Source organism: Suncus etruscus, chromosome 4 (assembly GCF_024139225.1).
Source record: "Suncus etruscus isolate mSunEtr1 chromosome 4, mSunEtr1.pri.cur, whole genome shotgun sequence".
NCBI lineage: Eukaryota > Metazoa > Chordata > Mammalia > Eulipotyphla > Soricidae > Suncus > Suncus etruscus.
In genome coordinates, this window is record NC_064851.1 from 45,754,791 (window position 1) to 45,770,034 (window position 15,244).

At 44.1% G+C, this 15,244-nt stretch overlaps 2 non-coding genes across 2 annotated transcripts; both read right to left on the bottom strand.

Annotated features, from left to right (window-relative positions):
- Positions 1 to 2,923: 2,923 nt before the first annotated feature.
- LOC126008486 (U6 spliceosomal RNA) lies at positions 2,924 to 3,030 on the bottom strand. Its single transcript, XR_007495814.1, has one exon. It is a non-coding gene; the product is annotated as a U6 spliceosomal RNA (small nuclear RNA).
- Positions 3,031 to 15,139: 12,109 nt separating this feature from the next.
- LOC126008503 (U6 spliceosomal RNA) lies at positions 15,140 to 15,244 on the bottom strand. The gene has a single exon (XR_007495830.1). It is a non-coding gene; the product is annotated as a U6 spliceosomal RNA (small nuclear RNA).

A 15,244-nucleotide genomic window follows, 5' to 3' on the forward strand; every position in this document is an offset into this window, starting at 1 on the left:
CCTAGGCCCTGCTATATCTTATAGAGTCAGCATGAGGAAGAAGATGTTAATTTCATGTCCTTTGAATAGGAAGCAGATAGTCTACACAGATCAACAGATTTGCTTTGGCTTTAGGGAACTTTCATGAAACTGAAGCAAAAAAGAAAGCTGATCTCATTTTTCTTTTTTTTTTTTTTTTGGTTTTTGGGCCACACCCTGTGACGCTCAGGGGTTACTCCTGGCTATGCGCTCAGAAGTTGCTCCTGGCTTCTTGGGGGACCATATGGGACGCCGGGGGATCGAACCGCGGTCCGTCCTAGGCTAGCGCAGGAAAGGCAGGCACCTTACCTCCAGCGCCACCGCCCGGCCCCATGATCTCATTTTTCACTGTCATGCAAGAGTTGTTCAATGTCCTCTGATACTCACTTCAGTTTATTGCTTATTGTGAAAACTTATCACTCGCACAGTTTATTTATGGGATTATTATTTTTGTTTTGTTTTGTTTTGGGCCCATACCCAGTGACACTCAGGGGTTACTCCTGGCTCTGTGCTCAGAAATCGCTCCTGGTAGACTCAGGGAACTATATGAAACGCTAGGAATTGAACCCGGGTCTGTCCCAGGTCAGCCGCATGCAAGGCAAAAGCCTACGACTGTGCTATCATCACTCCAGGCCCTGTGATTTGGGGGGGGGGGTATTAGGAGGTTGAGGGCCACACTTGACTGTGCTCAGGAGCTATTCCTAGTCCTGTTGTCAAGAGTGTTCCCTGGCAGTGCTCAAGGGATTATATGCAGGATTGGAGATGGAACCAGCATTAGCAGAAGCAGCTGTGTGCAAAGCAAATGCTTTACTTCCTATACTACCCATCTACCCACAACATGACTTCTTTTTTCTTTTCTTTTATTATTTTTTCTTTTTTTGATTTTTGGGTCACACCCGGCAGCACTCAGGGGTTACTTCTGGCTCTCTGCTCAGAAATCGCTCCTGGCCCCATCCAAGATGTCTTTTTAATACTAAATGAAAAATTTTAAATTAAATCACTGGTGAGACAATAGTTAAAAAGCTGCTGATTTGGGGCTGGAGAGATAGCATGGAGGTAGGGCTTTTGCCTTGCATGCAGAAGGCCGATGGTTCGAACCCCGGCATCCCATATGGTCCCCCGAGCCTGTCAGGAGCTATTTCTGAGCATAGAGCCAGGAGGAACCCCTGAGCGCTGCCAGGTGTAACAACAACAACAAAAAGTTGTTGATATGGGGCCAGAGCAATAGGGCATTTGCCTTGCATGCAGCCAACATAGGTTTGATCCCCAGCATCTCATATGGTCCCCCAATCCTGCCAGGAGTAATTTCTGAACACAGAGTCAGGACTAATCCCTGAGTACTGCCTGGTGTGGCCCCAAAACAAAACAAAACAAAACAAAACAAGATAATTGTTGATAGTTGAGTTTCAGTCATCGAATGTTTCAATATTAATCCCTTCATCTGGGTTCATTTTCAAATTCCCCAGTTAACCTGCTATCATCCTGCCCCTGCCCTACTCCCAGCCTGCCTTCAAGGCAGACAATTTCCCAAAGATCTGGAACTTAGAGGAGAGAAGCTGAAGTGACGCAGGGATGAAAGTGGCAGTTGTAGCAAAGAGTAGTCTTCTTTCTCTATGTAACTTTCTCTCTCATCTTCTGGGAGTACTTATTGGCAAGTTCATTTTGATCCATCATACTCTGTCTCCATCATTATCCCCAAACTTCTGCTTTCTTCCAGTCCTGAGATGGATGTCAGCTTCTCTCTGTAATCACACCTGATCATGTCTTATGAGTTGACCGCTTTTCCCCAAAGGTTACCACAGTACTTTACTAAGGCATGCAACATAGCTCTTGACACGATGTACTTCACTTATGTGCTGTCAACTTGAATGACAGGAAACTTGTCCAGAGGAAGAATGATTTATCCTCTACCTTTGTATGTTCAATTATTAAAACACTGCCTGACTGGATAAATATACATCCATCAAAGAGGCTATTATTCATAAATAAGATATGAGCTATTGTATGGTAACACTTCCCCCAAATTCCTGTTTCCCAAAACTCTTCACATTTTGTTTGAGTTTTTGGGTCACATCCAGCAGTGCTCAGGGCTCAGCTGTGTGCAAGGCAAATGCCATACTGCTGTGCTATCTCTCCAGCCTTCCCTTTAACCAACCTCTTCTTTTGAGATGTTAATCCCACCAGGATGATCAGACCTTCCCACACCTGGAATGAGGTGGGCTTTTTGTTTTGTTTTGTTTTGGTTTTTGGTTTTTGGGTCACACCTGGCAGCACTCAGAAGTTACTTGTGACTCTATGCTCAGAAGTCACTCCTGGAAGGCTTGGAGGACCATATAGAATGCCAGGATTCAAACCAGGGTCTGTCCTGTGTTGGCTGCATGCAAAGCAAACGCCTTATTGCTATGCTATCGCTCCAGCCCCGGGGTGGGCAGTTTTAAAGAAAGAATGAGAGTCTGGCTGGGGGAAACGAGAGAAAAGAAGCAGCAAAAAGCACTGAGGGATAGAGGGCTGGAGATATAGCATGGAGGTAGGGCATTTGCCTTGCATGCAGAAGGATGGTGGTTCAAATCCCGGTATCCCATATGGTCCCCTGACCCTGCCAGGAGCGATTTCTGAGCATAGAGCCAGGAGTAACCCCTGATCGTTGCCGAGTGTGACAAAAACAAAAAACAAAAAATAACTTGGACAGTTGGAGGGGGTCCACCGAGTATGGCCCCCCAAAACAAACAAAACAAAAACACCCCCCTTCACCAGTGCAACATTCCCATCATCAATGCCCCCCATCTCCAACCTCCCCCAGCCTGTATTCAAGACAGGCATTCTATTTCTCTCATTGTCATGATAGTTGTCAATGTAGTTATTTCTCTAACTGGACTCACCACTCTTTGTGGTAAGCTTCATATAAAAAAATATGAAATGCTTCACGAATTTGCATGTCATCCTTGCGCAGGGGCCATGCTAAACTTCTCTGTATTGTTCCAATTTTAGTATATGTGTTGCCGAAGCGAGCATGGTTCATCAATTTTAACAAATGTTATTTTGCACATGTGTTGCCTGTGTATATGTGTTTCCTGGTGCCCAAGAACATTTTCCATGCATCTCCCTTCTTGAAATGGATGTGTACTTTCACAATGTCTACTTATTTTGGGGTTTATGCTGATACTATATTTTTTCTAACTTGAGAAAATTATTTTACTTTTCTTGGCATAAATCTTTAACAATGAAAATGTCTATGTTAGGGGGAAATAACCTAAAAATCAACCATTTGATATTTTAGAACAGTTTTTCAGGATAAAAAAATGTAAGGAAAAGCTCAGATTTCCACCAACTTTTGTCCTTGCACAAAGTCTGGTCTCCCCTGTTACTCACATTCCCACCAAAAGGACTTTTTGAGCGGGGGTTATGACCATACACAACAGCACTCGGGGATTATTCTGGGCAGGCTCAGGGGACCAGCTAGGATGCTGAGATTGAATCCAGATCGACCACATGCAAGTCAAACACTATCTGTTGTGCTATTGCTCCAGTTCCCTAAAGGATCTTTTAATGTGTTCTAATATAAAAACAAAACATTTCCATTATGTTTACTATGTCATAGGTACTACTCTAACTACATTACAAATATTACTTCAGTTAATATAACAATATAATGAAGAGGGCCCGGAGAGATAGCACAGCGGCATTTGCCTTGGAAGCAGCCAATCCAGGACAAAAACAAAACAAAACAAACAATATAATGAAGATGTCCCTAGTCTCATTTCACAGATAGGGACTAAAGTATGGAATGGTTAAGTGGCAAAGCTGGTATTTAGGTTGAGGATCTTTAACTGCAGAGATTATAGACAATTCTGCATTTTTTATGGGTTTTTTTTTTGTTTTGTTTTGTTTTTGGGTCACACCAGGCGGTGCTCAGGGGTTACTCCTGGCTATCTGCTCAGAAATAGCTCCTGGCAGGCACGGGGGACCATATGGGACACCAGGATTCGAACCAACCACGTTTTGTCCTGGATCAACTGCTTGCAAGGCAAACGCCGCTGTGCTATCTTTCCAGACCCTTATGTTTTGTTTTGGTTTTGATTTTGGTTTTTGGGTCACACCGGCAGCACTCAGGGATTACTTCTGGCTCTATGCTCAGAAATAGTTCCTGGCAGGCTCAGGGGACCTTATGGGATGCCAGGATTTGAACCACAGTCCTTCTGCATGCAAGAAAAATGCCCTACCTCCATGCTATCTCTCCAGTCCGATGTTTCTGCATTTTGACGCCTCTATTATTTTCTTTTTTTTTCTCCCTCCCCCATTTTTAAAGAAATCTTTGAAAATTAGTTTAAAATATTCTGCGTTGATGGACTGGAGCTACAGAGTACAGCAGCTTCTTACATTGCATGCTGCTGACTTAATTTCAATTTCTGTTATCATATATGGTCCCCAAACCCCAATAGGAGTGGTCCCTTAGTCCAGAACCAGGAGTAAGCCCCGAGCACCACTTAGGTCTGTTCCCCAAAGCAAAATAATATGTATATGTTCTCTATTGGGAATTTTTTGGCATCCAAAAAAAGGCAGAGAGACCAGAGAGATAGTATAGGGATGAAGGCACTTGCATTGCCATGTAATTAACCTTGATTTGATCAACAGCATCACCTATACATTCTTATTCTCCTACCTTCCATAGTTCCCCTACTGAACATAGAGCTAGAATAGCCCCTGGGCCTCACCTTGTGTGGCCCAAGCACCGCCTCTCCCCAAACAACAACGACAAAAATACCCAAGAAGCAGAAGAGTTGAAATGCAGAAAATGGAGGACCGCATACTTTGCATGTGTGAGGTTCTAGCTCTGATGCCAATTCTGCAAGAAAATGAGGGGGGAAAAAAGGAAAGTAATGCAGAAGTAGTATTACAATTTACCACCAGGAGGCGTCAAAGGTCTTGCAAATCTGCAAGAGAGCTGAGGAATTGACAATTCCTCATCTCATTGCTTGAAACCTGTTTACATTTGCTAGTTAAGAAAGAGGGGGTGAAAAAAAAGGGGGGGGGCCGGGAAGGTGGCGCTAGAGGTAAGGTGTCTGCCTTACAAGCGCTAGCCAAGGAACAGACCGCGGTTCGATCCCCCGGCGTCCCATATGGTCCCCCCAAGCCAGAGGCGATTTCTAAGCACATAGCCAGGAGTAACCCCTGAGTGTCAAACGGGTGTGGCCCAAAAACAAAAACAAAACAAAAAAAAAAAAAAAAGAAAGAAAGAAAGAGGGGGTGGGCAGAGCAATAGCACAGCGATAGCACAGCGGGTAGGGCATTTGCCTTGCTCGCGGCTGACCTGGGATGGACCCAATTCCCGGCACCCCATATGGCTCCCCCCTACCCAGCCTGCCAGGGGTGATTTCTGAGCACAGAGCCAGGAGTAACCCCTGAGCACCACCGGGTGTGGCCCCAAAATTCCCTCCTTCCCCTCTCCGCCCGCAATACCTTGTGGTCTCCGGAGCCTGCCAGGATTGATTTCTGACCTGAGAAACAGGAGTAACACCTGAGCGCCGCTGGGTGTGGCCCGAAACCTCCCCTCCAAAATTAAAACAAAAATAGACATTCTACAAGGAAACAGTGCACAAGTGTTTATGTAACACACAAAGAATTTAACTTGGGGCCTGGAGAGATAGCACAGCGGTGTTTGCCTTGCAAGCAGCCGATCCAGGACCTAACGTGGTTGGTTCGAATCCTGGTGTCCCATATGGTCCCCCATGCCTGCCAGGAGCTATTTCTGAGCAGACAGCCAGGAGTAACCCCTGAGCAACACCGGGTGTGGCCCAAAAACAAAAACAAAAACAAAAACAAAAAGAATTTAACTTGTCCTTTCTGTCGGCTTTTAAAATAATTATTTTAGTGTACGTACCCACATATGCATGTATGTATTTTCCCCCTCCCGCTCCTTATGTTGTCATTGTTTCTGTGAAGATGGGTCGAGCACACTTGAGGGCAATGCTTGCTTGGGATCCCAAGCTACTTACTGTACTATCTCTCGGACACCTAATTTAAGAACACATAGCAACTGACAACATGTTTGGTATTTTATAAACACGTGCTAATCAGTTTGAATGCATAAATGTAGTTATTTACATAACAGATGCGGCTTTGAATTCAATATAAGGCAATATGATTTATATTTTAATTTGGTTTTGAGGCCACGTTCTATGGTGCTCAGGGGTTACTTCTAGCTCTGCACTCAGGAAACACTCAGGTGACCATATGGGGTGCTGGGGACTGAATTGGGGTCAACTACATGCAAGGCAAGTGCTCTTCATCTTTCTCTCTGGCCCCTGTAGGCCAATTTTAGAATATACCAAGAGGGAGCTAGATATTTAAGGGAATTTTATAATGACTCTCTTCAAGTTAAGTCAAGTTTGATGTCTTTTTTGTTTGTGTCATAGCATTGACATAATAAGAATCTTAATATTTCCAGAGGAAGTTAGTCAGAAGACCCACTAGGAGGTTCATCCCTTAGCAATGGTAGCTAATCAAAAATTCCTGAGGAAATATTACCAGCAGGTCCATTGAGAAGTCTTTTCTCTCAAGTGTGGATGACTGGAGGATTCCTGAGAAATCTCTCAACAATAGGCCAACTGAATCTTCCATCTCAGTGTGGATAATTGAATGAGATGTTCTGTTAATGAAACTGACATTCTGCCTTCTTTACTACATTTAATTAATACATATATATATACATATACTTTTTTTTTTTTTTTTTTTTTTTGGTTTTTGGGCCACACCCGGTGTTGCTCAGGGGTTTCTCTTGGTTGTCTGCTCAGAAATAGCTCCTGGCAGGCACGGGGGACCATATGGGACACCGGGATTCGAACCAACCACTTTTGGTCCTGGATCGGCTGCTTGCAAGGCAAACACCGCTGTGCTATCTCTCCGGGCCCTATATACTTCTTTCTACTGTGTCTATAGTAAAACCTTTCTCATCCTAACAAGGATTTTTACAGGCAATATAGCCCTGATTAAATTTATCTTTACCTGGAATACTCAGTATCAAAAAAACAAACAAACAAATTCTTCTCTTCTTATCTTTAAACACGTAGCAGTTTGTAACGGAAAGGATTGCTTTGCTTCAGGGACTTCCCCTAGTCACCTTGAATACCTGCTAACCATTCACACTCCAAAAAGATTTTGCCAGTATAGCACTGGGCTATTGAATTTACTAGGTATAGTTCTGAACCTCTTTCATCTTTCAAAGCCAGAACTTGGGGGGCGGGGGGGACAGGTGATAGCACAGCGGAAAAGCGATTTGCCTTGCATGAGACCAACACAGGACGAACTCTAGTTCAAATCCCGGCATCCCATGTGGTCCCCCGAGCCTGCCAGGAGCGATTTCTGAGTGCAGAGCCAGGAGTAGCCCCTGGTGTGATTCAAAAGAATTGAAAAAAACAAACAAACCAAACAAAAACAGAATTTAGGAAGTTAGTCTTATCCTCTAAGTTAGAAACCTGTTCCCTTAGGTTAAGGAATTTTGTTGTAGAAAACCTGGCTTCTTGCTAATCTCTTAATTTACATCAGTATGACACCTAGGGCCAGGCCAGAGAGGGACTACTTTGAAATGTAAAAGTTTGCCTTCCTTTTATCCTCTGGGCTCCTAACTGAACTATATCCTATTTTAAGGGGCAGGAGCGGTGGTGCTCTAAGATTACAAACCACCTAGAGACATGTGTTTTGTTTTAAAGTTCAAAGTACACTGATAAATTTCTGTACTTTGCAAAGAAACAAAATGTGAGCATTCTTCTCGTGTATGACTGTCCCTTTACCCCTGTCAATACTCCTGACTTGGAAATTAAACTTGTCACATGCTTGCAGAACGTGTTGTCCCCATACAATCCATTTGTGTGGTCACATAATTTCATATTTCTTCATCTGTGTATCCAGTCTTCTCAAAGGGGATGCCAAAGAAGCCCTGTAATGTATCCAGACCCCAAAAGCCAGTCCAAAAGCTTTGGTGGACCAAAGCTAGCCTGCAGCATGTTTGTTTTATTTTTGGGTCACACCCAGAGGTTCAGAAATCGCTTCTGGCAGGCTCAGGGGACCATATGGAATGCCAGGATTCAAACCACTGTCCGTCCTGGGTCGGCTGCGTGCAAGGCAGATGCCCTACTGCTGTGCTGCTATCTTTCCAGCTTCTTAGTGTAAATCTCCATATCAAATGAGATTATGACTTAAAGCAGAAAGCACTCACGTATTCTAATTGAATACAAATTGATTTCTGAATCGTGTGCTATATTTAAAGCTTATATTCTGCCCTTTCTCTTGGCTACAGTTGAGAGCAACAAACGGGAACGAGGAACTGGGAGGTCAAGTGGTGAAGATGCCACCCAAAAAGAAGTCTTTGCCTGCAATTCCTGCCTCCATCATTCACTAGCTGGGCAACCATACCCCTGCTTCCTGTGGGTCCATGTCCCTGTTCCCAAGGTGATGGAATTCAATTAGAGGGACTATTTCAGAATTGATATTCAACTTCCAACACAGGACGCAGCAGGTAGGTAAGAAAAGACTCCAGACTTCCTCTCCACAGCTCTGTAAATTCTTGCATCTGTTCTTTTGTCCTCTCACCTTCATACAGGCTTCCTCTGTGGAAGTTTAAAATATGCTAACTTCCTCTGTGGAGCCCTGGAGTCCACAGAGTAAGTGCTCAGGGCTTACATCTTGGTCTGCACTCAAGGATTGCTCTTGGTGGTGCTTGGAGGATCATATGAGATGCCAGGGATTAGAGCCACATTTGCCACATGTAAAGGAAGCACCTTATCTGCTGTACTATCTCTCCAGTTTATGCCTGTATTCTTTACCTTAGATGTCATTGAAACAGTTTGTAATAATCATGTCAGCATCCTCAGGATATTTCATTTATCCTTGATCCTCCTTAGACATCCTGGACACAATATAAACATAAGGGCCAGGCACATCCTTGTATTGCACAGTTGCAAAGAGCAAGGACATGAAGGGAGCAGTAATGGAAGAGCAAGTGATGATTAAATCTAACCTTTCACCATCTTCCAAAACTCACTGAAGAAAACTAGCAGATGTTAACGTCTTCTAACATAATTATAAACAGTTAAAGAGCAGAAGATTATTTAGATCTTCCATTTTTCTACCAAGGGATATTGTGGTTCATTTCATTGTAGAATCTATCATTGGCAACGAGGTTTGGAAGCCACTTGGGAGGGTTTATGAGCTGTAAATTAAATGCACTGAGAGCAATTAAGGTTTTAAATTGGAGAGATGTGTAAATTTAACAGCTGGTAAGTGTCGTCAGTTGCAAACTACAGTCTACCTGCTTGGCAGAATCTGTAGACAAACTGATTTAATTGTGGAAGGTGGAACCTGGATTTGGTAATTTGGGGCATAAATTCAGATTACATCTAACAGTTGCACTGCCTTTAAGATTAATCTAGAAGTATGGCACCTCCGCTAGAAATGCTTGAATGGACAAAGATTTGTTAGGCTATTTAAAATGTACCTAAACGACCATTTAATTACCCTCAGTTAGTAGCTTGGGATTGTTTCAAGAGAATCTGATCTTGAGGAATGATGTCTATTTACTGTAAAATTATTTTTTGGTGATGAATACATGATTGGAATGAGGATGTAGAAATTATTTAGTTTGTTTGTTTGGGGGCTATACCTGGCAATGCTCAGGGCTTCCTCTGACTGCATTCAGGAATCATACCTGGCATGTTCTGGGCACCACATGTAATTCCAGGGATCGAACCAGGATCAACCCCCCAGGTGCAAGGCAAGTGCCTTAGCCCCTGTACTATCCTCTGGCCTACCTCCATGCTATCTCTCTGGCCCCAAGAAAGGTCTCTTTTGATTTTTTTTTTTTTTTTTGGTTTTTGGGCCACACCCATTTGACGCTCAGGGATTACTCCTGGCTATGTGCTCAGAAATCGCCCCTGACTTGGGGGGACCATATGGGACGCCAGGGGATCGAACTGCTGTCCGTCCTACGCTAGCGCTTGCAAGGCAGACACCTTACCTCTAGCGCCACCTTCCCGGCCCCCTCTTTTGATTTTTTTGTTTTGTTTTGTTTTGTTTTTGGGCCATGCCCGGCAGCGCTCAGGGATTACTCCTGGCTGTCTGCTCAGAAATAGCTCCTGGCAGGCACGGGGGACCATATGCGACACCGGGATTTGAACCAACCACCTTTGGTCCTGGATCGGCTGCTTGCAAGGCAAACGCCGCTGTGCTAGCTCTCCGGGCCCCTCTTTTGATTTCTAACCAAGTTCTCAGTGAATTATATGTTTAAATACTCTGTAATAAGGACTTGGGGCCAATACAGCCTCCAGCTCTGCACTGTTTTGGAGTTCATTAACCCCCTGCCTAGACTGGCAAAGGCAAACAGCTGGTCCAACACCAACTAGAGCTAAATTTATTAAACCTCTTTCACTCTCAAAGAACTTTACTGTAAAACACTTTTCGTTTTTTTCTTTTTCTTTTTGGCTTTTTTGAGCCACACCCAGTGACGATCAGTGGTTACACCTGGCTATGTGCTCAGAAATTGCTCCTGGCTTGCGGGAGCATATGGGATGCTGGAGGATTGAACCATGGCGCGTCCTAGGTTAGCATGTGCAAGGCAAATGCCCTACTGCTTGTGCCACCACTCTGACCCCCTAAAAACTACTCTTTTTTTTTTTTGGTTTTTGGGCCACACCCAGCGGTGCTCTGGGGTTACTCCTGGCTGTCTGTTCAGAAATAGCTCCTGGAAGGCACGGGGGACCATATGGGACACTGGGATTCAAACCAACCACCTTTGGTCCTGGATCGGCTGCTTGCAAGGCAAAAGCCGCTGTGCTATGCTATCTCTCCGGGCCCCAAAACTTTACTCTTAAGAAAATTAATTATTTATTGAATCATTGTGAGATACACAGCTACGAAGTTGTTCAGTCAGACCCCCCCCTTTTTTTTCTTTGATTTTTGGGCCACACCCAGTGATGCTCAGGGGTTACTCCTGGCTATGTACTCAGAAATCGCTCCTGGCTGGGGGAACCATACAGGATGCTGGGATATCGAATGCGGTCCATCCTAGGTTAGCAGCATGCAAGGCAAATGCCCTACCTCTGTGCCACCACTCTGTCCCCAAAGTCATACACATTTTTTTTAGTCCCACCCACCAAGTCATACACATTTTTAAAAGTAAAAACACAGAGGCCTGGGGCCAGAAAGATAGCACAGGGGCCAGGAAGGTGGCGCTAGAGGTAAGGGTAAGGTGTCTGCCTTGCAAGCGCTAGCATAGGACGGACCGTGGTTTGATCCCCCGGTGTCCCATATGGTCTCCCTAAGCCAGGGGCGATTTCTGAGCACATAGCCAGGAGTAACCCTTGAGCGTCAAATGGGTGTGGCCCAAAAACCAAAAAGAAAAAAGAAAAAAAAGAAAGATAGCACAGCCTTGCAAGCAGCCGATCCAGGACCAAAGGTGGTTGGTTCGAATCCCGGTGTTCCATATGGTCCCCTGTGCCTGCCAGGAGCTATTTCTGAGCAGACAGCCAGGAGAAACCCCTGAGCACCGCCGGGTGTGGCCCAAAAACCAAAACACACACACACACACACACACAGAGGCCTGGGGCCAGAGAGATAGCACAGTGGTAGGGCATTTGCCTTGCACACAACTGAACCAGGACAGACCTAGGTTCAGTCCCCAGTGTCCCATTTGGTCCCCTGAGTCAGGAACAATTTCTGAGCTCATTGCCAGGAGTAATCCCTGAATGTTACTGGGTGTGGCTCAAAAACAAAACAAAAACAAAAACAAAAAACACAGAGAGGCCAGAGAGTTAGGACAGTGGTTTCCTTGCACTAAGTACACCTGGGTTCAATCCCCAGCATCCTATATGGTCCCCTTAGCCCTGCCAGGAGCAAATCTTCAGTGCAGGCATGTGTAATACCTGAGGATTGCCAGGTGCAGCCCAAAAGCCAAATAAAGGTATGAGATGGGTCAGAAAGATAATACAGAAGTTAGGGTACTTGTCTTGCATGCAACTGACTTGGGTTTGATTCCAGAACACATGGGCCCCAATCCACCCCCACCAGGAATGATCCCTGATCACAGAGCCCTGAATAATACCAGGTGTGGCCACAAAATAAACAAAAAACTATACTAATTTCATAAGGACCACAACCCACAGTTTAAGAAGCTAATTAATGAATGAGAAATTTTTATCTACTTTTTTCAGTTTTTCTGTAGTAGAAGCTTCTGCCAGGTGTCATACACTTTGTGCCTACTCCCTTCCTCAACAAACCAATTTTCTTTTCTCCAATTTTCCAATTCTTCTTTGCCCATGTAACTGACAGGATGTCAGGCCACTGACCACAGCCAGTCCATTTATTCTTTCCAATCATTGTTAGAGAGGTCACTTTGACCCTTCCCAGCTCGTCACAAAGGGCCTGATGATTGACTGATGGGGCCTGGAGCTGTGATGTAGGAGAGGCAGGGCAGGGCATTTTATACCTGGCCGTGCTCAGGGCAGAGCAGGCTCAGGGCATGCTAGAGTACTTAAGCTCTTTTCCTGGTCTATGTCTTCTTACCTCAAACCCTTTCTCCATCCACACCACCTTCAGGAAGGCAGTGTAAAACAGGAAATTGTAATTTTGAGAAATGAGGACATACCTTTCTGTTTTTCAGTGTATACTTCTGCAGATAACACACATTTTAATTTGTTCCTTGATGTGTCTCTCTCAAGGAGAGACTGGGATCACCTAGTGCAGTTTGTGAGCAGGTCTGTCCATCTGGCTGCTAAACTACGCTGTCAAAAAAGCCCTTTGATCATTACAGTGACATTTTCTTTCCAGTTGACAGACTCTGATACCTTTCTTTTAATCCCAAACTCTTGAAAATGTCACTAATCATTCCACTAAAATTCCAAGGTAAAAGTTTTATCAAATCTGGAGCCGGAAAGATAGCATAGTGGTAGGGTGTTTGCCTTGCACATTGCTGACCCAGAACAGGCCTAAGTTCAATTCCAAACATCCCATATGGTCCTCCAAGCCTGCCAGAAGTGGTCTCTGAGCACAGATCCAGGAGTAATTCCTGAACATCACCGGGTCTGGCCCAAAACTAACCAAAAAGACAAAAAATTTTATAAAATCTACAGTTTTGGCAAGTAAATGGGCTGTACTTCCACCATCCTTAAATTTCTCTAGTGAGACAGGCACATGCCTGGGCTTGAGGAATACAGAAAAATTGATGTCCTGGAAAGACCCAGGAGCTGATGCATTAGAAACCCAAGCTGGTGAGTAGTCCCCTTGGCCCTCTGCAAGTTTCTTTCTTCTAGGCTGTTGTGATGAGCAACAGGACTCCTGCAGCAACTCAGATCCTTTGAGCTCAGAATAGGAATAAATGAGGAAACTTTAGATCAGAATAGAACAGCCATGGATTTGAAGCACTAGTACAGTGGGAATAGTATTTGCCTTGCATAGGGAAGACCCAGGTTCAATACTCAGCTTCCAGAATAGTCCTAGAGCCTACCAGGAGTGATTCTAGAGTGCATAGCCCAGAGTAAGCCCTGAACATCACTGGATGTGGCCTCAAACCAAACAAAAATAGAATGAAACAGACTTTTCAAAATTATATATTTCTCTCTTTTTTTCTTTTGGCTATACCCAGGAGTGCTTAGGAATTAACTTTTGGCTCTGCACTCAGGAATCACTCCTTATGGATTTAGGGGACAATTGGAATGCCAGGGATCCAATCGAAGTCGGATTGGATTGTTGTTCTATCTTCCTGCTGTTCTATCTCTCTAGCCCAAGAAAGATACTACGTATGCTGTTCTTCACAGCAATTGATGGTCAGGCTAGATATGGATCTGAGATGTTTATGAATAATCATATATATGTAGATAGATACATAGATAGATAGATAGATAGATAGATAGATAGATAGATAAAGAGCGAGAAAGAGAGAAAGCAGTTGGACTTTTTACATTTCCTATATTTCTTCAGTAACTTCATACCAACAATTTGGAATAAACATTTTCTTTTTCAAGCATTGTTGACAAGCTTTTTGTTTTGTTTTGTTTTGTTTTGGAACCACAGCTGATGTGGTGCTCAGAGTTGACTTCCAGCTTTGCAGCCAGAAATCACTCCTGCCAGGAATTGAAGCCAGGTCTTCCCTATGCAAGGCAAACACCCTACCCACTGTACTATTTCTCTTGCCCTGTTGACACAGTAAACTGCCAGGAAGGGAGATGTTCCCATACAAGTGTGGGAACAGCAGCCCCTCAGCACCACAGAATGAAAGCACCTGGTGTTTCTGTTGTAAGAAAAGCAGAAAGCTTTATTGTTCGCCCTCAGAGTTTTTATAGCACCAACAGTTGCCCCACAGCTCGCATTCTGGTGGCCACACCTGGAGCAACACAAAACAGAAAACAGATGTGTGGGCCCCTAGAAAGCAGAAGTGAGTGTCAGCCTCAACTAGAGAAGCAAAGGGACATCAGAGAGCAAAGCCTGGTTTTAACCACAGATGCCAAACTTGATCAAAAGCAAAAAGGAGCCAGGAGCTGATTGGATGTGTAGCTGGGAAAGAAGAAGCAGCAGAGGAAAAAGAGATTGAGATAACAGATGAGTATTTAGAGGCTAGAGTGATAGTGCATATGGCTGACCCAGGTTGATCCCCAGCATCCCATATGGTTCCCTGAGCACTGCCAGGAGTGATTCCTGAGTGCAGAGCCAAGAGTAACCTGTGAGCAATGCTGGGCGTGACCCAAACAAAGACAAACAAATGATATGGGTACTTATCCATTAACCAGTCCGCTTTTGTTGGATGATAGATGGCTTTTGGGGGCTTGGTCTGCTCTGACTGAGACCAACATCACTTTTTATTTTGGTTTTTGGACCACATCCTGCAATGCTCAGGAATCACTCCTACTGGTGCTCAGGGGACTATATCAATATCAGAGTCTAAACATGGTGGGCGTGTGCAAAGTAAGTACCCAACATGCTGTAATATCTCTTCTCCAGTCCCCAACATTACTCTTTTATTTCAAAAATAAAATAAAAATAAATAAAATTAAAAAACAGTAATTTAAAATATTTATTCTTTTCCTATTTCTTTAAAGCACCATAATTTATAATGCTCTTAACAATACAGTTTTTTTTTTTAAATATAGAACGCTTCACGAATTTGTGTGTCATCCTTGCACAGGGGCCATGCTAATCTTCTCTGCATTGTTTCAATTTTAGTATAGTGCTGCCGAAGCAAGCA